We start from the raw sequence: 22,681 nt of genomic DNA on the forward strand, positions 1-22,681 counted from the left end.
AGCACCGCCTCCTCAGTGAGCCGTAAACTCTGCCCACTGATTCACGGACCGTGGGATGCTTGTCCCCATATCACCTGGCCTGTTTGCACCCAGCTTGGAATGTGCACGGGGATTCTAGGAGGGAGGAACTGACTACTGAAGAACATGACTTTGTCTGTGGGTCCTGATCATTTAGAGAGGGAAGAGTGTACATCAAACTTGAGGACAAGTTCAGCTCCTTGATTGATGCCATCTGAGTGCTCCTTGGGATGAGCCTTCCTTCTCAGGGTCCAAAACTAGCCTTCTCTCTCTCTTGTGTGTTTCTACTCCTAATGTGCTTGTCTGAGATTGACCCAGGTAGCTTTATAATCAGTGTTCATGTCTAAAGTACTGTAGTTGTTAGTGTGGGAGGATGGCTGTATCCGTATTGGAGAGGTCTGAGAAGAACCTGCTTCTCAAGAAGAACACGTTCTTTCTTACTGTTAAATTATTTATCCACGGTTGAAGAGAATCTGAAGCTGAAGTATAAGAACTGAAAGCAATAACTTACAAGAGTGATTCATCCGCACATTTGAGCAGGTAGAAGAATCAGTGAACATGAAGATAGAAAAAAAATTATTCAGACTGGGGAGTAGAAAGGAAAAAAATGAGGAATAGTGAAACCAGGCAAAGTACTATGCAGAACTCCATCAAGTGGACAAACATATGCAGAATGGCAGTTCCTGAAGGAGAAGAGAGAAAAAAGCAATGAAAAAAATATTAAAAATAAATGGCTTAAAACTTCCTAAACTAGATGAGAGATTACATATCAAGGGTGGTTCAGTTCAGTTCAGTTCAGTCGCTCAATTGTGTCCGACTCTTTGCGACCCCATGAATTGCAGCACACCAGGCCTCCCTGACCATCACCAATCCCGGAGTTTACCCAAACTCATGTGCATCGAGTTGGTGATGACATCCAACCATCTCATCCTCTGTCGTCCCCTTCTCCTGCTGCCCCTAATCCCTCCCAGCATCAGGGTCTTTTCCAATGAGTCAGCTCTTCGCATGAAGTGGCCAAAATACTGAAGTTTCAGCCTCAGCATCAGTCCTTCCAACGACCACCCAGGACTGGTCTCCTTTAGGATGGACTGGTTGGATCTCCTTGCAGTCCAAGGAACTCACAAGAGTCTTCTCCATCACCACAGTTCAAAAGCATCAATTCTTCATCGCTCAGCTTTCTTCACAGTCCAAGGGTGGTTAAGGAACCCCAAAAAAGGATCTTTCAAGATACAGGTGTTCTGACAGAATATAGTCAAATCACTGAAAGACCGAGGGAAAGAGGGATGATTAAAGCAGCAAGAGAGAAGTGACTTATCATGTACAGTGGATCTTCAATAAGGTGAAAATGAAATTTCACATCAGAGGAAAGGGGCCAGAAGGTATCGGGACCGCTGCTTTAAGTCCTAAAAGGAAGACTGTCAACCAGGAGAGCAATGTACAGGAAAAGTCTCCTTCAGTGAAGCTCAAATTAGGACTTTCCCAGATAAACTACAGTCAAGGGAGTTAATTCCCTGGACACAAGCCACATATGAAATGTAAAAGGAATCCTTTCAGATGACTGAACAAACATTGGAGAGTAACTCAAAGTCATTGGAATATATGAAGAACAGTGGTCAAGGTGACACAATATCTTATTTAGGCCAATATTATTGTCTTTTTTGCAATCACTTGTTTTTCTTTTTCATTTCAAAGGTATTTCATGAAACAATATTTATAAATCTATATAACGGACATATATTGTATAATGATGGCTGAAATCTATGACAATAAGTGTATAGAATGGGGGGAACGGAGATGTATACTACATATTGTATTATAAATTATAGAATCTAATTGGTATTTCAACTCAATATATACCTGTATAAGATATTAATTGTCATCTTCAAGTTAGCCAGTAAGGAAAAAACTGAAATACATTGGACATGGAAAGAACAGAATCAAAATGACACTTAAGAAAGGAAATCACTTAACTACCAAAGAGGAAGAAATAGGGGAATTAATAGGACAAATACCAAGTAGCGAGATGGCAGAGCTCTTTCCTATCAGGAAGTATCTGACTCATAGATAGCCTCAACCTTGAAATTAAAGGCAGAGGCTGACAGAATGGATTAAAATTATGACCCATCTCTATACTCTCTTCAAGGGACTCACTTTCGATACAAAGACATAGAAGGTTGAAGTAAGGTTGGAAAAAGATATTCTATGCAAATAGTAATAAAAAGAGAATTGTGGTGGCTGTATGAGTGTCTGATATAATAATCTCTAAATCAAAAAAGCCTAAAGAGACAAAGTAGGACCTTACATATCAAGAAAACTTTCCATTCACCACGGAAATAGAACAATTATAAGCATCATGCACCTAACAACACCAGAATTGTGAATCAAAATGGGCAGCATCGAGGGGAGAAACAGCTCGGTCACAACAGTGACACGACAACACCCAGCTTTCAATGATGGATGCGGCAGTCAGAGGGAATTTCAGTGAGAAACTAGAGGCCGTGAGAGCACTGCAAACCAGAGACCTAACCGACCAACAAACAACACACAGTCATAGGAGATTATGTTGTGCAAATTACAGTCCTCGAGGCCCCCATCTCTCACCACACACGACCACCGCCCATCCTGGGGAGAAATGGTGTCACTTCCACTGTAGAGACGATTGTGCAACTAAGAAAGACAGGTGGAGGGACGTGGAGTCGAGTGTGCCGGCAAGCCTGCAGTCACAGCAGTGCCAGCTAGCATACTGAACACTTGAAAGTGAAAAAGTGAAAGTCGCTCAGTCCTGTTGGACTCTTTGAGACCACATGGGCTATACAGTCCATGGAATTCTCCTGGCCTGAATGCTGGAGAGGGTAGCCTTTCCCTTCTCCAGGGGATCTTCCCAGCTGAGGGACTGAACCCAGGTCTCCTGCACTGCAGGTGAATTCTTTATCAGCTGAGGCACCAGGGAAGCCCTGCTTCCTGATTACATGTCTGCTGTGTGATTTCCACCTTCCTTGGAAAGCCTATCACAAAACTTTATTAAAGTGCATATAAACACCACTGTACACATAAGAAAAAGGAGATTTAGACTTTAATACCTCACTGGGGCTTCCCAGGCGGAACTAGTGGTAAAGAACTTGCCTGCCACTGCAGGAGACGTAAGAGACACGGATCCAGTCCCGGGGTGGGGAAGATCCCCTCGAGGAGGACACGGCAACGTCTGCAGTGGAAGGTGCAGTCTTCACCGCTGGGCTGCCCAGGAAGTCCCAGGGACTGATTTTAGAGCTGCTTCCAGCGGTCTTGGCAACGAGGCTTCACAGCAGAGGGCCAGGAGAAATCAGGGGGTGAGGAGGGGAGGGGCAGCACACGTTCCACTTGCTTGAAGTGAAGGAAATGAGATGACCGGCTAATTGTTGGTGGAATTAAGGTTATCCATGTTAAAATGGGCTTCCCTGGAGGATTAGACGATAATGCAGGAGACATGGGTTCAGTCCCTGAGCTGGAAAGATCCCCTGGAGAAAGGAAGGGCAACCCACTCCAGGATTCTTGCCTGGGAAATCCAATGGACAGAGGAGCCTAGCGGGCTGCAGTCTGTGGTGTTGCAAAGAGTCAGACAGGACTGAGCAGCTAACACAGGAGGTAATGACGGCCACTCACTCAGCCTACGGGGGTCACTTATTCTGGAGTTGCCCCCGCTAGAGACTTCACGCTGGTAATTCCCGGTGTCCCCTCTGCTGACCCAGTCTAGGGTGAGGGTGCTGTTGTCGGGGGTGAGGCTCATCCCCTCTGTCATCTTCCCTGGCCTTTGAAGAGCCAGTGTATGGTGACCCCAGTCTCATCTGCGAGGCAGGTCAGGACCACGGGACCGTCATGTTCTGTGACTGTGGTGTTGCTGGCTTGGAGGGAGGGCCGTGCCACCGGGGCTGTGGAGATACAGAGGAGATAAATGGCTGAGAGTGGGTCGGGGGCCTGGGCCTTGCTCCCTCCGCAGTCTCGGGGCCCAGTGACCTCTGTAAAGGCGACTGTGAGGAAGGCCCTGGGTCTTTGTTCAGGTGACAATGGGAAAGAGATGACTTTACATCTCCTCTGACCCCCAGATCACGCGAGGGGAACCCTTGCCTGGTTGCTGGAACAACATTGTAGTGTTGGACAGCTTGTGGTATCAGCCCCGGGAACCTCTTCTCAGCCCATGTATCCAGCAATCTCATCATCAGATGGAAATCTTCTATGATGCTTCCACGTGACCCTATCCAAAGATCTGTGACAGAGTAAATGTTAGCCCCTCTCATTCAGTACATTGTTGTTCAGTTGCTCAGTTATGTCTGACTGTGACCCACAGGCTGCGGCACACCAGGCTTCCCTGTCCTTCACTATCTCCCAGAGTTTGCTCAAACTCTTGTCCATTGAGTCCGTGATGCCATCCAACCATCTCATCCTCTGTTGCCCTCTTCTCCTCCTGCCCTCAATCTTTCCCAGCGTCAGGGTCTTTTCCATGAGTCGGCTCTTTGCATCAGGTGGCCAAAGTACTGGAGCTTCAGCTTCAGCGTCAGTCCTTCCGATGAATATTCAGGGTTGATTTCCTTTAGGATTGATTTGTTTGATCTCTTGGCTGTCCAGTTCAGTTCAGTTCAGTTCGGTCGCTCAGTCATGTCCGACTCTTTGCAACCCCATGAATTGCAGCACGCCAGGCCTCCCTGTCCAACACCAACTCCCCAGGGACTCTCAAAAGTCTTCTCCAGCACCACAGTTTGAAAGCATCAATTCTTTGGCACTCAGCCTTCTTTATGGTCAATTCTCACATCCTTACCTGACTACTGGACAAACCATAACTTTGACTATATGGACCTTCACACATCTGTTTATTTCGGGGAGGCAGGCTTGCCAGCCCTCTCCATGTTTTGGGCAGAACAGCTTTATATTATTAAGGAACCAGAACAGCTTTATATTATTAAGGAACGTGTTCCCATTTGTGAAATAATTTAGTTGGGAATTAAGATGATCAGGTTAGTTTTCATGGTCTTAGGACCACGGGAGATTATAGTTGAATGATTTCTTAATCTGAAGAAGTCTTTTAATCCTGGCCTGTGGAGTGAATATCATGGTGAACGAAATCTCTGGAGAGAAGTGGTTATGGTTTTAACAAAAGGCTGTAAAAACTAGTCCTTCTATAAACTAGGGGAACTGTCTATGGGACACAGCTTGGTTAATAATTACTTCCCGGATGTTTTAGAAAACCAGAGAAGTCTCGCTCTGGGTCTCTCTCCCTCTTTTTCTCTCTCCCCCGTCTCTATTTCTCACTCCCTTCTCTCTCTCTGGGCCTCCCTCATATCTCAGTTGAGTAAAGAATCCGCCTGCAATGCAAGGGACCTGGGTTCGATCCCTGGGTTGGGAAGATCCCCTGGAGAAGGGAAAGGCTACCCACTCCCTTATCCTGGCCTGGAGAATTCCACGGACTATTCAGTCCATGGGGTCACTTCACTTCTCTGTCTCTGCCTCTTTCTTTCTCCCTCCCACCCCTCCAACCTTCTCTTGAAAGAGAGAAAGAAGATAGGAAAAAAAGAAAGAAAACCAGAGAGATCTCCACCTGAGGCTCAGTCAGAATGCTTAATGGACCACTTATTAGAGACCCTGATTTTCTGACTGTGGTGCTATCCAGGCCTGTCAGGTAATGTTGGGTCTGAGAGTACACGGTATGGTTGGGGATAAAGAGAACCTGGGCGTATTTCTGGGGCTTCGCATTGACAAGCCAAGAATCCTGTGTGGCAGAAGAGGTGAGGTTTTCCTCTGGATGGTAACAGGAGTCTGAGGAGGAAGTGGTGGGGGTGGCCGGGCCATCTGAAGCAAAGAGCATAAAGCCACACGTGGTGCAATCAGAGGGAAGCAAATTCTTGGTCTGTATTAGGGCCCCAAAGGTTCTTCTGAGCTGTTCACATGCATGTCTGAAAAATTTCTCATCATTCCCCTTCACTGATTGTGAGTCTGACATATTCATCTGTTTCTCCCATTATATTCTGGTGATCCTCAGCTCCTCAAGACAGAGCAGCCCCTTCCCTCTCCATCTTGATTTAAGGTAGGCCTGCCTGAACTTGCCTGAAACAGGAAGTCATGGCCAGTCTCAGTGTCCGGGGGTGGGAATCCATGTGCATAGGCCTGACAGGGATGGGTATGGCCTGGCCCCTGGCAGCATGGATTTGGGTAGGCAGCCTGGACCATGTAGGAACAGAGGTTACTCACAGAGGACATCCAGGGTGAATGGGTCACTGCGGCTGACACTCACTGGGTTCCGGGCTTCACACACATAGGGTCCTCTGTCGTTGCTTGTCACAGCAAGTATAGTGAGAATCCTGTGGTCCTCAGACAGTTCCAGCCTGGTGCTGCTGGGGAGGCTCTGATTGTTGAACCACCACATGTAGGAGGTGTTCTGAGTCTCAGCTCCACATTTTAACGCCACAGTGTGTGAATAGAACTCACCTCCCTCCCCCCTAAACTCCGAGGTCAGAGAGGAAGCACTCACAGTATACACAGAGATGTCCGGTTTGTCTTTCTGTCTGTAAATCGTTCTTTGCAACAGGCAGGGTGTAGGATCCTGTGTCTTCCTGGATGACGTTCTGGATCAGCAGGGTCCTGTTGGGGTAAAGTGTCTCCCGACCACTGTGGGCAGAGCCTTTGGTAGTTGCATTAGAGTCTACTCTGTATGATGCAATTAGCTGGGTGCTGTCTACCCTTTCTCCTCTGTGCCAGGCAGGCACAGCCTAGAGGCTTCTCTGGCAGACCGTGGGCAAGTAGGAGAACATCCGTCCCTTCTGTGGCAAGGTGGGGCAACAGTTTAACAGGGAGTTGTCCAGTGGTGGGCGGGGGCCAGAAGTTTAAGAGAGAGACTAGGAGGGAAGAGAGAGAAACCAGTTAATATTCTGACTTGTGTGCTGGGATGAAAAAATGGTGCCTGGGTCCTGAACAGATCTCTTCATCCCTCCGCTTTGGGTGTGTGTGTGTGTGTGTGTGTGTGTGTGTGTGTGCTTATATGTGTATGTATGTGTGTCCTACTGTTTCAACATCTGCAGCATGACCCCCGGTCACTTCAGCGCCTCTGGGCTCGTTTTTTCCTCTGCTTCCCCAGCTGTCCCCTGGCTCACCCCCTCACTGCCCTCACACGCCTGCTCACACTCAGGGCCTCTTGGGAGATGCCCCTCCCCCCGACCAGCTGCTGTAAAGACCCTCCTGCTCACTGCTGACCCTTCCCTGCTCCGGTTCCTGCGTGACGCCTGGAGCACCTGCCAGCACACTCTCCATCTCTGCTTGTGTGTCTTCCTCCCCACAGAGCGCGGGCTCCGTGAGGGCAGGGGCTTGTCTGATCCTGCTTGAAACCCAGGGCCTGGACCAGGCTCCAGAGATTAGTACCTGGGGATGAAGGAAGGAGAGTTCCCAGGAATTCCACAGCCTGGTTTTATTTGTCAGTTTCTAAGGGTGCCGGGTAAGGACAGTGTTTACTGTGCTGGTTATGTCTTTTTCTGTAGTGAAATGAAGACATAAATTATTATTATCGTCATCAGTTTTCAACAGTTACTGCTCAGTGAAGAATAGCTGATAAAACCTACAGCAGTTGAGTCCTCCCGCCCCTCGCCAGCTCTAGCTCAAGCAGAGTCTCCTGTGGCTGAGCCCCTCCCTCCCCGGTCCGTCGCCCTCTGCCCTCAGGTCTGAACAGAAGCCCCCTGTCCCCTCTCAGAGCCCCGTCTCCCCCAGGGACCAGCCAGTCTCTTGTTCTCCAGTCTCTGCCCCCTCCCTGAAAACTGTCCCCTCTCACCTGCCAGCAGGAGCCTGTTCCAGGGGATGCACCGTCTGCGGGGAGGGCCTGAGGGGGTCCCCATGGTGCCTGCGGTCTGCTGTGTCCCTCTCTCTATGAGAAGGTGCTCACAAGCACTAATGTCCATCGTGTGAGCTCTGCTGTCCTCCTCCCTCTGGCTGCGCCTCCACCTGGGGCAGGAGCACTTCCCTGGGTCACGAGACCCGGGGACAGGGTCTCTGCCCAGGCCCCTCCCTCTCTTCTCAGTCCTTCCTGCCTCTCTGGTCCCCTCTTCCTCTTTTTTTTTTTTCCTCTCTACACACACATACCTCAGAGATATTGTGGCTTGGTTCTAGACCATTAGAAAAGCAAGTGCATGAACTTGGGGTATGTCAGGGCACTTTTGGAGGATGTATTCACACTTACAGTCACAGACATAGGAAACATCTTATGGTTACCAAAGGGGAAGGGGGGTAAATTAGGAACTTAGAATTAACAGATATACACTATTATATATAAAATTAACAACAAGGACCTACTTTATAGCACAGAGAACTATATTTAATATCCTGTAATAACATATAATAGAAAAGAATTTGAAAAAGAAAAAATATATATGTAACTGAATCACTTTGCTGTAAACCTGCAATTTTGCAAATCAACATTCAGTTCAGTTCAGTTCAGTCGCTCAGTCATGTCCGACTCTTTGTGACCCCATGAATCGCAGCATGCCAGGCCTCCCTGTCCATCACCAGCTCCCGGAGTTCACTCAGACTCACGTCCATCGAGTTAGTGATGCCATCCAGCCATCTCATCCTTGGTCGTCCCCTTCTCCTCCTGCCCCCAATCCCTCCAAGCATCAGAGTCTTTTCCAATGAGTCAACTCTTTGCATGAGGTGGCCAAAGTACTGGAGTTTCAGCTTTAGCATCATTCCCTCCAAAGAAATCCCAGGGCTGATCTCCTTCAGAATGGACTGGTTGGATCTCCCTGCAGTCCAAGGGACTCTCAAGAGTCTTCTCCAACACCACAGGTCAAAAGCATCCATTCTTCGGCACTCAGCCTTCTTCACAATCCAACTCTCACATCCATACATGACTACTGGAAAAACCATAGCCTTGACTAGACAGACCTTTGTTGGCAAAGTAATGTCTCTGCTTTTGAATATGCTATCTAGGTTGGTCATAACTTTTTTTTCCAAGGAGTAAGCGTCTTTTAATTTCATGGCTGCAGTCACCATCTGCAGTGATTTTGGAGTCCAAAAAAATAGTCTGACACTGTTTCCACTGTTTTCCCATCTATTTGCCATCAAGTGATGGGACCGGATGCCATGATCTTCGTTTTCTGAATGTTGAGCTTTAAGTCAACTTTTTCACTCTCCTCTTTTACTTTCATCAAGAGGCTTTTTAGTTCCTCTTCACTTTCTGCCATAAGGGTGGTGTCATCTGCATATCTGAGGTTATTGATATTTCTCCTGGCAATCTTGATTCCAGCTTGTGTTTCTTCCAGTCCAGCGTTTCTCATGATGTACTCTGCATAGAAGTTAAATAAGCAGGGTGACAATATACAGCCTTGACGTCCTCCTCTTCCTATTTGGAATCAGTCTGTTGTTCCATGTCCAGTTTTAACTGTTGCTTCCTGACCTACATACAGATTTCTCAGCCAGGCAAAATTAAATTATGCAGAAGTGTGTGCATGAGGGGAGGTGTACACAGTCTGTGTCAGGGTGAGAAAACCCTGAAAGAGTTATGTGCGTACAGAGTGCTCCCAGCCACCCCTCTCTGGGGGACGCAGTAGGAGGTCATCATGAAGGTGGAATAAAGCCTTTCTCTCAGCAGCTCAAGGAGGCCTCGTCTGTGCAGAAGGCTGGTGGGAAGTAGACGTGCCTCAGAGAAGGCAATGGCACCCCACTCCAGTACTCTTGCCTGGAAAATCCCACAGATGGAGGAGCCTGGTACGCTGCTGTCCATGAGGTTGTAATGAGTCAGACATAACTGAGCGACTTCACTTTCAGTTTTCACTTTCATGCATTGGAGAAGGAAATGGCAACCCACTCCAGTGTTCTTGCCTGGAGAATCCCAGGGACGGAGCAACCTGGTGGGCTGCCGTCTATGGGGTCGCACAGAGTCGGACACGACTGAAGCTTCTTAGCAGCAGCAGCAGCAGACGTGTCTCTCCCCCTCCCATGGACCCCATGGGAGAAGAATTCCAGAGACTCTTCAAGAAGCCCACAGCTGAGTCATAATCCACCCCTTGTGTCCTAAGGAGCATGTGCACCAGTGCGGCTTTCTAGGCCGGCCATAAGTAATGCCAACAAAGCGAGGGGGCATGTTCCCTTCAGGGCGCTCCTGTTTCTCAAGGACCAAACACCCCTCAGCAGAGACCAAGGCGTCCTGAGAAGGTAAGCGGGGCAGACGGAAGGGGGGGGGGGGTTGATGACTGGCCTGGGACTTTCCAGGTGGTGCTAGTAGTAAAGAACAGGCCTGCCAAGGCAGGAGACAGGTTCCATCCCTGAGAGGGGAAGATCCCCTGGCGAAGTGAATGGCAAAACACCCCAGTATCCTTGCCAGGAGAATCCCATGGACAGAGGAGCCTGGAGGGCTACAGTCAATGGGGTTGCACAGAGTTGGACATGATTGAGCAACTGAGCAGGATGACTGGCCTGAGGTGCCTAGAAAGGGGGTGGGATCCATTTCTGGGCATGACTGTAGAAAACTGCTGCTTCTTATTCTCTGTGTGGAGCCCCTCACAGAGAAGGCTTGGGGAGCTCCTGGCCAGAGGGACATGCAGGATGTCGCTCAGCTTTTCTCTAAAGCAGTCAGACTGGCTTATGCAGCAAGTTAAACAGAACCCCTTTCACATAAACAAGCAGTTACAAAAATTAAAATGGCAGAATGTCTTAAAAGGAAGGGGGGGAAAAACCAACCAATAACCTAAATGGTACATTCTTTGGCCATTATTTAAATAATCTCTAAAGGGTAAATTTCTGAGTCTTTTCCTTAGTCCCAGCAGATTGTATATGATAAGAGCTGACTAGACAAAACCAGATTGTATCTGGTTGTTGTTGACATCAGCAACCTCAGATATACAGATACCACTCTAATGGCAGAAAGCAAAGAGGAACTAAAGAGCCTGTTGATGAGGGTGAAGGAGAGTGAAAGAGCTGGCTTAAAGCGAAATATTAAAAAAATTAAGACCATGGCATCCGGCCCCATTACTTCATGGCAGATAGAAGGGGAAAAGGTGGAAGTAGTGACAGATTTCCTCTTCTTGGGCTCTAAAATCACTGCAGATGGTGACTGCAGCCATGAAATCAGAAGACATATGCTTCTTGGCAGGAATGTGATGACAAACCTAGACAGCGTGTTGAAAAGCAGAGACATGATTTTGCCAACAAAGATCCATGTAGTCAAGACTACGGTCTGCCCAGTGGTCACGTATGGCTGTGAGAGCTGGACCATAAAGAAGGCGGAGTACCAAAGAATCCATGCCTTCAAACTGTGGTGTTGGAGAAGACTCCTGAGAGTTCCTTGGATAGCAAGGAGATCAAACCAGTCAATCTTAAGGGAAATCAACCCTGAATACTTGTTGGAATGACAGATGCTGAAGCTGAAATTCTAGTTGGTCAGGTGATGCAAGTTCAGTTTAGTTCAGTCGCTCAGTTGTGTCTGACTCTTTGCAACCCCATGAATCGCAGCACGCCAGGCCTCCCTGTCCATCACCAACTCCCAGAGTTCACTTAAACTCATGTCCATCAAGTCGGTGATGCCATCCAGCCATCTCATCCTCTGTCGTCCCCTTCTCCTCCTGCCCCCAATCCCTCCTGGCAAACAGCTGACTCATTGGAAAAGTCCCTGATGCTGGGAAAGATTGAGGGCAGGAGGAGGAGAGGATGTCAGAGGATGAGATTGCAGGATGACATCACCGATGCAATGGACATGAACTTGGTCAAACTTCGGGAGATGGTGAGGGACAGAGAGGCCTGGCGTGCTGCAGTCTGCGGGGTCACAAGAGTCGGACATGACTGGGCAACTGAACAACAAGAGCTGACTGCCACCCCCCTCCCCGAAGTGATAATCCCTTCCTCTGTGGGCAGTTCTTGAAATGAAGCCCATGAAGTTCTTTAAACATACCTGCATTTTAAAAATTAAGGATTACTTATGGACCTAGACAAGTAGTTGTTTAGTTACTTCTATTAGGTTCTCTGTCTCGGAGAAGACAATGGCACCCCACTCCAGTACTCTTGCCTGGAAAATCCCATAGACGGAAGAGCCTGGTAGGCTGCAGTCCATGGGGTCGCGATGAGTCGGACACGACTGAGCAATTTCACTTTCACTTTTCACTTTCATGCCTTGGAGAAGGAAATGGCAACCCACTCCAGTGTTCTAACCTGGAGAATCCCAGGGACAGGGGAGCCTGGTGGGCTCAGAGTCAGACACAACTAAAGCAACTTAGCAGCAGCAGTAGGTTCTCTGGTAGCTCAGTGGTAAAGAATCCTCCTGCCAATAAGGAGACACGGGTTCAATCCCTGGGTTGGGAAAATTTCCTGGAGGAGGAAATGGCAACCCACTCCAGTGTTCTTGCCTGGGGGAAATCCCATGGACAGAGGAGTTTGGTGGGCTACAGTCCATGGAGTCCAAAAGAATGGGACACAATTGAGCACGCATACACTCACGCGGTAGGATCTCTGAAGATGAGCTTTCCAAAGGAACTGGTGGTGTAGGGTAAGGGAGTTAAGAGAAGGCAAGGTTTGGAAAAAAAAAACGAGACTGGCACTTTACAGGAACAGATCACTTTTAATGAGGCGGGAAGGGGCAGCAGTCAGATTAGTGAGCTGCTGCACTAACCCAGGATACAGGATGCTTGGGGCTGGTGCACTGGGATGACCCAGAGCGATGGTATGGGGAGGGAGGTGGGAGGGGGGTCCAGGATTGGGAACACGTGTACACTCGTGGTGGATTCATGTTGATGTACGGCAAAACCAATACAGTATTGTAAAGTAAAATTTAAAAAAAAAAGAGTAAGTATATATAGGCATATATGTGGAAATCTACTGTCTTAAGGGGGCCTGTTCTCCAAGGTTGTTCGGTGTAGTTATCTCTTAAACGGCTGGGGCAAGGAATTCTGGAGATCAGCCAGAGGCTGGACCCATGGAAGCTGGGCGTAATCAACCTTAATGTCCATTTTCTTTTTCCTTCAGTGACAGAGTTCTTTGTTTTGCATAGAATAGTGGGGAGGACCCAGAGGGGTATTTTAACTCCAGGCTATTTTGAGCCCTGTAACTTTCCTTCAGGTGGTCTTCTAGGTAAGCATCAAGGTGTTTACCTTCGACAACCTTGATTGGGGACAAAGCTGTCGAATTTGCCGTCCTAACTCAATTATATATGTATTTCCTGTGGATATTGAGTTCCTACTGGACTTTGAAGAGCTAGGAAAAGCTTTTCCTTTTCTTCTCTCTTCTTTTCTGACACAGGCATTTCAGTGAGAAGGACATAACTTGCAAATGTGTGGCAAATTCAAGTTAGACTCCAATAGGCCAGGACTGGGGCGGGAAGCACTGTTTACAGTAGCTGAGACATGGAAGCAACCTAGGTGTCCATCACAAGATGAATGGATAAAGAAGCGGTGGGACATACATACAATGGAATACTACTCAGCCAGTGTGCTCTGAATAAGCAAATGGGGAGGTCTAGGTCAGCAAATGGGGAGGGGCAGAGATTCTGACCACTGTCTCCCAAGGTCCTCTTTGCCAAAGTTCAATGACCAGGAAGGTAGGGTTTCCCACAGACCTCCTCGTGGATGTGCCTTTTCATCTATTGACACCGAAGGAAAGGGCTGTGACCAGGCAGCCTGGAGGAGCCTTGTTAGAGGATTACAGGAGAGCTGGGGAAAGACTGTCTTCCATTTTCCCTAATGGTGAAAGAGTCTCCTGATGATGGAATGAGAACCTTGAGACAGCAGCAGTGTCACGAGCGCTGCCTCTTCTTTTTTGCATTGCTTCTCCTTTTTGCTTCTCTTCTTCTCTCCTCCTCCTCCCTCTTCTTCTTCACTTCTCCGTAAACTGTTTCTGTGGCTGTTGGAGATGGGGGACCTGAAGTTGCTTTCTTTGACTCCTGGGCATCAAAGTTCAGAGAAGACTGTGCAACTGTGTCAGTCTGAAAGGCATCAGCAGTGGTTGTTTAAGTCAGCGTCATGGGCCAGGCCCTCACCATGTCCGGGGTGACTCAGCATCCCAGGCTTTCATCCCTTTGAAACTTTTAGCTTCAGAGAAAGGCTTTTATTACCCATTTTCTCCTGCTTGCTAACGTTCTGTTGGGTGATCATTAGAAGAGATAGATTATGAAATTCTACAATGGATATGAAGGAGGAAACAGAACAGGCTCTATCTTGAAAGCAGGACTCCATCTTGGGCTGGACTGTGGACTTTGAGCTATATGCCTAGTATCTATGGAAACGACATACCAACTGGAAAACCAGGCCCCCGGAAGGAAGAGCCCCAGGCCTCTCCATCGCCTAAAAAAACCCCTAATTATCTGTGTAACCGAATAGAATCATACATTCTATTATGCTTATTGGGGTATGACCACAGGCCTATTGATAAGGTATATGAATCATGGGTTAACTTTGATTGTATATTTCTTTTTCCATTGTTCAGACTAGTGTCAGGGAATTTTGGGGAGGTGGGTTTGGGCACGTATGCTTAGGGTATATAAGGTTTTCACAAAAACTGGTCAGGGTCCTTGGCTAAGAGGAGACTCTGCCCTGGGCCCGCTGGTGTAATAAACTGCACTCCACTATCTGCATTGTCCTTCTAAGTGAGTTTGCTTCCCAGAACGTGTGGTTACAGCAGATACAATGATACAGAAATGAGAATAAATTAAGCACAACAGTACACAATGAGATGGATGACTCTCATAATGTTGAATGAAAGAACCAGACACATGTAAGGACATACTGTGTTTTTCCTATGTGGAAAAGCATGAAAAGGCAGACCTATCTCATGCATTGGAAGTGAGGATGCTGGTTACTCTTTGAAGGGAAGTAACTGGAGGTCTTCTTTAGGGTAGGAATGACATATTGATTGATTGATTGATTGATTGGGGGTGTTGCTAACATCGATTGTTTAACTTCTGAAAGTTCATAGATTTTTTTAGAAATGAGTTTTTTTAATTTTATTTTTGGCTGCGCTAGATCTTTGTTGCTGCAAACAGTCTTTCTCTCGTCGTGGGTAGCCGGGGATCCTTTTCATTGCAGTGTGCGGGCTTCTCATTGTGGTGGCTTCCTTTGTTGCCTTGCCTGGAGAATCCCATAGACAGAGTAGCCTGGCAGGCTATAGTCTGTTTGGTCACAAAGAGTTGGACACGACTGAACAACTAACACTTTCACTTTCTGCAGAGACTGAACCCTGTGTTCCTGCAGCTGTTGACCTTCAACACCCCCTGAGGGAATTCAGGGGGGCATGAGGCACTCTGTGCTCCAAGGAATCTGGTGAGGTAGCTGGATATTTTCAGAAACTGATTTCATGATTCCCATCCTTGCATCTCATCTCTAGAAAAGCACTAAATCCTATCATGATGACATCACCTCCTCGTGTCTAGCAGAAAACCTCTTATAACGTGAGCACTTAATTGCCTTGAACTCCCCCTTCAACGAAATCTTATATATTGACCTTCCCCGACTGCCTCTTCGGAGCAGGCTATCAGAGCTATCTGAGGCGCTGCCTCCTGGGCTGCAGTCCTCATTTTGCCCCCAGTGAAACCTAACTCGCAGCTCTCACGTTGTTTACCTTTTCAGTTGACACTCCTCTAACTCAGATGCAGGTGGGAATAGCCATGTCCAAAAGAGAAGCGGGTACAGGAAGCATGAAGAACAGGGAAGAGGAGACCCATAAAAATCAGTGCCGAGAAGCAGGGCTCTAGGAAGACTGAGGAGCACATCCCGGCCAGAGATGGAGATGAAGTCTCCTTCCCTCTCCCAAGCAGGGCAGTCAGCCTCGGAGAAAGCAGAACAAGAGGAGAGGCGGCCTACCCTACAGTCTATTTGAAAAAAAGAAAATACATCAGGGCTGCTATCACAGCCAGACCAACCAAGATTCCAATCATGATGCCGACAATGGTACCAGTTGTGAGGTCAAACCAAGAGTCTGTCATGGAAAGAAAAGAAAAGAATACAATGAATGAAAGTGACATTATTTTACAGTGGGAGGTGCTCTGCGAAACAGCTGTCAACATTGAGTAGCCTCTACTTGTGCCTTCAAAATCGATTTTCTGTGGGAGAGCTGTTGTGTGGTGATTAGGTGACAAGATCCTTGTGATTTTCTTTCTTTCTCCATATATTTCTAGGTTGGTGACCAGAGCTGCCTCAGTCCCAATCTGGCCTTTTCTGCACATATATTTCCAAAGGCTTTGGAGATGTAAGAAGGACTGATGGTTATTTTTGTATGTAACTATTTCCCACCTTTTCATGGTTTTATGTTATAACTTCCCACCTTTTCCTGGGGCTTCCCTGATGGCTCAGATGGTAAAGAATCTGCCTGCAATGTAGGAGATGTGGGTTTGATCCCTGGGTCAGGAAGATCCCCTGGAGGAGGAAATGGCAACCCACTCTAGTATTTTTGCCTGGAGAATTCTATGGACAGAGGAGCCTGGGGGGCTACAGTCCATGGGATCGCAAAGAGTCAGGCATGACTGAGTGACTAGTCCATGAAGGAGTCTTTTGGGCCTAGAAAAGGAAACAACAGTTTCAAAGGCCCTTGCTGAATCATCTAACTTCGGAGAAAACAAAACAGAACTGTAGGTCCCACTCTGATGCTCCAGGCCAGTTGCATCTATCTGGGACTTATTACCCCCTGTCCAGAAGCCTTCCACCTCCTACACCTGCCCAGAAGACTTATCACCCCCTGTCCAGAAACCTTCCACCCCCTACAGCTCCCCAGAAGACTTATCACCCCCTGCCCAACTACAAATGCCACTTCAACTAAAGAATACCCAAAACATCCCGCCTGATTAATGTTTCCCTTATCGCTTCCACAAACCTCCCTATAAATATGGAGCCTCCCTGATCCCTCTCCACGCTCAGCCTGGTTGTTAGGCTGACTGTCGCCCCTCCTTGCCTGAATAAAGGTAACCTACTTCTGTTGAGGTTGTCTTTCCTTTTTCTGCCTCGGCCCGAACTATACCTTACAGCCCACACATCGCTTCCCACCTTTTCATGACTGCATCTTTCTCTGGGTACCAAATGTGACAGCTATGAATATGTGCCTCTCAGGTGTCTCGTGGTGGGCATTTATTGATGGAAAGCCCTCTGAATTCACTGCCCCTTTGCACAGAGAACACCCTTCACACTGGCTCCCAGTAAGGATGTGAATTCAATAATCCTATGAGAAATGATAGGGCCTTCGCTGGTAGCTCATCTCCCTGCAATGCAGGAGACCCTGGTTTGAATCCTGGATTGGGAAGACCTGTTGGAGAAGGGATAGGCTACCCACTGCATTATTCTGGCTTGGAGAAGCTCTATACAGTCAGCAAAAACAAGACCAGGAGCTGACTGTGGCTCAGACCATGGACTCCTTATTGCAAAACTCAGACTTAAATTGAAGAAAGTAGGGAAAACCACTAGGTCGTTCAGGTATGACCTAAATAAAATCCCCTACAATTATACAGTGGAAGTGACAAACAGATTCAAGGGATTAGATCTGATAGACAGAGTACCTGAAGAACTATGGATGGAGGTTCGTGACACTGTACAGGAGGCAGTGATCAAGACCATCCTCAAGAACAAGAAATGCGAAAAGGAAAAATGGTTGCTGAGGAGGCCTTACAAATAGCTGTGAAAAGTAGAGAAGCCAAAGGCAAAGGAGAAAAGGAAAGATATACCCATCTGAATGCAGAGTTCCAAAGAATAACAAGGAGAGATAAGAAAGCCTTCCTCAGTGATCACTGCAAAGAAATAGAGGAAAAAAATAAAATGGGAAAGACTAGACATCTCTTCAAGAAAGTTAGAGATACCAAGAGAACATTTCATGCAAAGATTGGCACAATAAAGGACAGAAATGGTATGAACCTAACAGAAGATATTAAGAAGAGGTGGCAAGAATACACAGAAGAACCATACAAAAAAAAATCTTCATGACCCAGATAACCACGATGGTGTGAGCACTCACCTAGAGCCAGACATCCTGGAATGCAAAGTCAAGTGGGCTTTAGGAAGCATGACTACAAGCAAAGCTAGCGGAGGTGATTTAATTCCAGTTCCAGCGACTGAATTGAACTGATGAGAAATGATCTTCCTCCATGGGTGACTTTAGCTCAAGGACTCCCCATCAGCTTTGCAGACACTCTCTAAAACTGCACTGCAGCCTAAAACTTCCTTCCTTCTCTTTCTTTTTCACTTGGGGCAGATATGCCTTGTGGTCTGAGGACCTTCCAAGGCTCCTCCCACGCCTGCCCCACTTTCCTAAACAGGCATTCTCCCAGTAAATATCTTGGATGTCTAGTCCCATCTTGGCTGCATCTCAAGGATGAAAAGTATACCAGACAAGAAAACTTGCAGTCAAAATCCTTTTTTTTTTTCCTCTCCCATATTTAGTCAGGAACATGTTCCTATGAGTGTTTTATTCTTTCCCTCCCTTCCAATATGTAATATTTTTTGCATCACTTTGTTTTTTATTTCTGTTTTCCTCACTAGTCAACTCAAATCTGAAGATGAATGCCGATGTTAGCTATTGTTATGAGGTACTTATTATATGGCAGACTCTCTGCTATATACTTTACACATACCACATACGATTCATATAATAACCCTGCCAGGTCAACATTCAGTTCAGTTCAGTCGCTCAGTCGTGTCTGACTCTTTGCGACCCCATGGTCTGCAGCACACCAGGCTTTCCTGTCCATCACCAACTCCCAGAGCTTGTTCAAACTCACGTCCATTGAGTCAGTGATGCCATCCAACCATCTCATCCTCTGTCGTCCCCCTCTCCTGCCTTCAATCTTTCCCAGCATCAGGGTCTTTTCAAATGAGTCAGTTCTTCAAATCAGGTGGCCAAAGTATTGGAGCTTCAGCTTCAGCATGAGTCCTAATGAATATTCAGGGCTGATTTCCTGTAGGATTGACTGGTTGGATCTCCTTGCAGTCCAAGAGATTCTCAAGAGTCTTCTCCAACACCACAGTTCAAAACCATCAATTCTTTGGCACTCAGCTTTCTTTATAGTCCAACTCTCACATCCATACATGACTGCTGGAAAAACCATAGCTTTGACTAGATGGACCTTTGTTTGTCTCTGTTTTATAATATGCTATCTAGGTTGGTCATATCTTTTCTTCCAAGGAGCAAGTGTCTTTTAATTTCATGGCTGCAGTCACCATCTGCAGTGATTTTGGAGCCCAAGAAAATAAAGTCTGTCACTGCTTCCACTGTTTCCCCATCTATTTGCCATCAAGTGATGGGACCAGATGCCATGATCTTCGTTTTTTGAATGTTCTGTTTTAAGCCAGCTTTTTCATTCTCCTCTTTCACTTTCATCAAGAGGCTCTTTAGTTCCTGTTCACTTTCTGCCATAAGGGTGGCATCATCTGTGTATCTGAGGTTATTGATATTTCTCCCGGCAATCTTGATTCCAGCTGATGCTTCATCCAGCCTGGCATTTCACATGATGTACTCTGTATATAAGTTAAATAAACAGGGTGACAGTATGCAGCCTTGACATACTCCTTTCCCAATTTGGAACCAGTCTGTTTTTCCACGTCTGGTTCTAACTGTTGCTTCTTGACCTGCATACAGATTTCTCAGGAGGTAGGTAAGGTGGTCTGGTATTCCCACCACTTAAGAATTTTTCACAGTTTGTTGTGATCCACACAGTCAAAGGCTTTTGTATAACCAATAGAGCAGAAGTAGATGTTTTTCTGGAATTCTCTTGCTTTTTCTATGATTCAGTGGATTTTGGCAATTTGATCTCTGGTTCCTCTGTCTTTTCTAAATCCTGCTTGAACATCTAGAATTTCATAGCTCACGTACTGCTGAAGCCTGGCTTGGAGAATTTTGAGCATTACTTTGCTAGTGTGTGAGATGAGTGCAATTATATGGTAGTGTGAACATTCTTTGGCATTGCCTTTCTTTGGGATTGGAATGAAAACTGACTTTTTCCAGTCCTGTGGCCACTGCTGAGTTTTCCCGGTTTGCTGGCATATTGAGTGCAGGTCAACATTATTTCCACTTAACAGATGAAAAACCCAAGACTTCCAGTGATGATTAAAAAAAAAGAAGGTACCCAAAGTCATATAACTAATAAGAGGTGGATCTAGTGTAGTCCTTGACGGTAGGAATACCTGATTTTATAGAGCCCAATGGTAGTAATAGTAATAATAGCATCTAACAGTTATCGAACATTTCCTCAGCGTGCAGCATTTTACTAAGGGTTTAACTGAATAGTACGTTAAATCTTTGAAACAATGACATGAAGCAGAGACCTTAGTATGATTTCAGTTGAGGACTGTGAGGCTCAGTGAAGTTAAGAATCTCATGCACAAATTTATAATTGTAAATGGCTACCTTAAAAAAGAAGAAAGATCTCAAATTCACAACCAAACGTTACAGCTGAAGGAACTAGCAAAAGAAGAACAAACCATACCCTAAGCTAGCAGAAGGAAAGACATAATAACCGTTAGAGTGGAGACAAATAAAATAGAGAATGGAAAAGTAATAGAGGAAAAAAAAAAAACAATAAAACGAGAAATTGGTTCTTCAAAAAAGAATAAGCAAGGCTTCCTGGTGGCTCAGTGGTAAAGAATTTGTCTGCCAATTCAGGAGACATGGGTTTGACCCTTGATCTGGGAAGATCCCACACACCGCAGAGCAGCTGAGTCTGCGCTCCACAACTACTGAGCCTGTGCTCGAGAGCCAGGGAGTTGCAATTACTGAGCCCACGGGCTGCAACTACTCAAGTCCGTAGGCCCTAGAGCCCATTCTCCAGAACAAGAGAAGCCACCGCAGTGAGACTCCCGTGCGCTGCAACTAGAGATTAAACCCCACTCACCGTAGCTAGAGAAAAGCCAGCACAGGAATGAAGACCCAACACAGCACAGTAAATAAATAATTGGGGGGAAGGAAAAGATGAACAATTCTGACAAAACGTTAACTAGACTGATCAAGAGAAACAGGGAAGATTCAGATTACTAAAACCAGCAAGGAAAGTGGGGACATTGCTACTAATTCTCAAGAAATAATGAGTTATAGGAGTATTATGAATAATTGTATGCCAACAAATTGCATAACTTCAGTAAAATGGACAAATTCCTAGAAACACAGATGCTACCAAAGTGGAATCACAAAGATTGTGACCCCATGGACTGGAGCCTGCCAGGCTCCTCTGTCCATGGACTTCTCCAGGCAAGAATACTAGAGTGGATTGACATGCCCTTCTCCAGGAGAATCTCCCTGACCCAGGGATTGAACCTGCGTCTCTTACATTTCCTGCCTTGGCAGACAGGTTCTTTACTACTAGCGCTACCTGGGAAGCTCCAGTGTTATAGAGGCCGTATATTAAAACCCGCACCTAACACCATTCTAAGTGTGAAAGACTGAAAGTTTTCCCTCTAAGATCAAGAACAAGATAAGGATGCCTGCTTTTGCCACTTCTATTCAAAACAATATTAAAAGTAACAGACAGGGCTTCCCTGGTGGCTCAGTGGTAAAGAGTCCGCCTGCCAATGCAGGAGACACGGGTTCCACCCCAGTCTGAGAAGATCCCACATGCAATGGAGTAATTAAGCCTGTGCGAAAAAGCCCACACAGCTACAAAGACCCAGCCTGGCCAAAAATAAGTAAAAAAATTATTTTAAAAATTAATAAATAAAACAGTGTCCATTGCATTAAGAACCTATATCAGGTATCTCATTGAATTCTAATAAAACTTTGTGAATTACAAAAAATAACTTTTTAAAAAGTAATGGACCAATTTGGTGCCAAAGAAAATAGAAAAGATACTGAAATTGTAAATTAAGAAGCAAAATTAACTGTTTGCAGAGGATGTGGCCTTATATATTAACAGAAAACCCTAAAAATTTCACAAAAAAATGTTAGGTCTAATAAACAAATTTGATAGAGCTGCAGGATATGAAACCAACACATAAATGCAGTTGTATTTCTATATATGAACAGTGAACAACATGAAAAGAAAAGTTAAAAACTTCCCTGTATATATTGTATGAAGGAGATAAGGGTAACACTCCCCTTGACAAAAATAGCAGAGGCCTTTGGACCTGACAATATGCATACAGTTAAGGAATTGCTACCTGAATCATAGTATCTAACCATCATTTTTATAAAAATAAATTCCACTTATAACAGCATCAATAAGAATAAAATTTAGGAATTTTGGAGCTGACAGACTTGTACAAGAGAAACTAAACAAATTTTTTTTCAAAGGGAAAACATAGAATAAGAAATTAAAGAAGACATGAATAAATGAGAAGTGTTCATGGGCTAGAAGACTTAATGTTGCTTAGATGACAATACTTACCAAGGTGTTACTGGATATATGTGGGTAACAACTGCAAAACAATATTTATGGACTTACTTAATACCACTGAGCTATAAACTCCAAAATTATTTACATGATAAATCTTACTTTTTTTTTTTTACCATATAGTGTACCAGAAAAAAAATCTTGTGCAAGGTCACAGAGTAAATGCCAGCCCCAGGATTAGAAACTTACTGTATTTTTTTTCTGTGTGTGTGTGTGTGTGCGCGCGCACGTGCATGTTAGTCACCCAGTTGTGTCCAACTCTTTGCGACCCCATGGACTGTAGTCCACCAGGCTCCTCTGTCCATGGAATTCTCTAGGCAAGAATATTGGAGTGGGTAGTCATTCCCTTCTCCAGGGGAATCTTCCCAACTTTTAGGG

General features: G+C 45.9%; 1 non-coding gene and 1 pseudogene across 1 annotated transcript; one reads left to right on the plus strand and one right to left on the minus strand.

Moving 5' to 3' along the window:
- The window catches only part of LOC138096820 (carcinoembryonic antigen-related cell adhesion molecule 7-like), a 38,593-nt pseudogene that overhangs the window by 10,730 nt on the left and 5,182 nt on the right, over window positions 1–22,681 (minus strand).
- LOC138097257 (U6atac minor spliceosomal RNA) lies at window positions 21,976–22,100 on the plus strand. Its single transcript, XR_011146461.1, has one exon. It is a non-coding gene; the product is annotated as a U6atac minor spliceosomal RNA (small nuclear RNA).

Source organism: Capricornis sumatraensis, chromosome 20 (assembly GCF_032405125.1).
Source record: "Capricornis sumatraensis isolate serow.1 chromosome 20, serow.2, whole genome shotgun sequence".
NCBI lineage: Eukaryota > Metazoa > Chordata > Mammalia > Artiodactyla > Bovidae > Capricornis > Capricornis sumatraensis.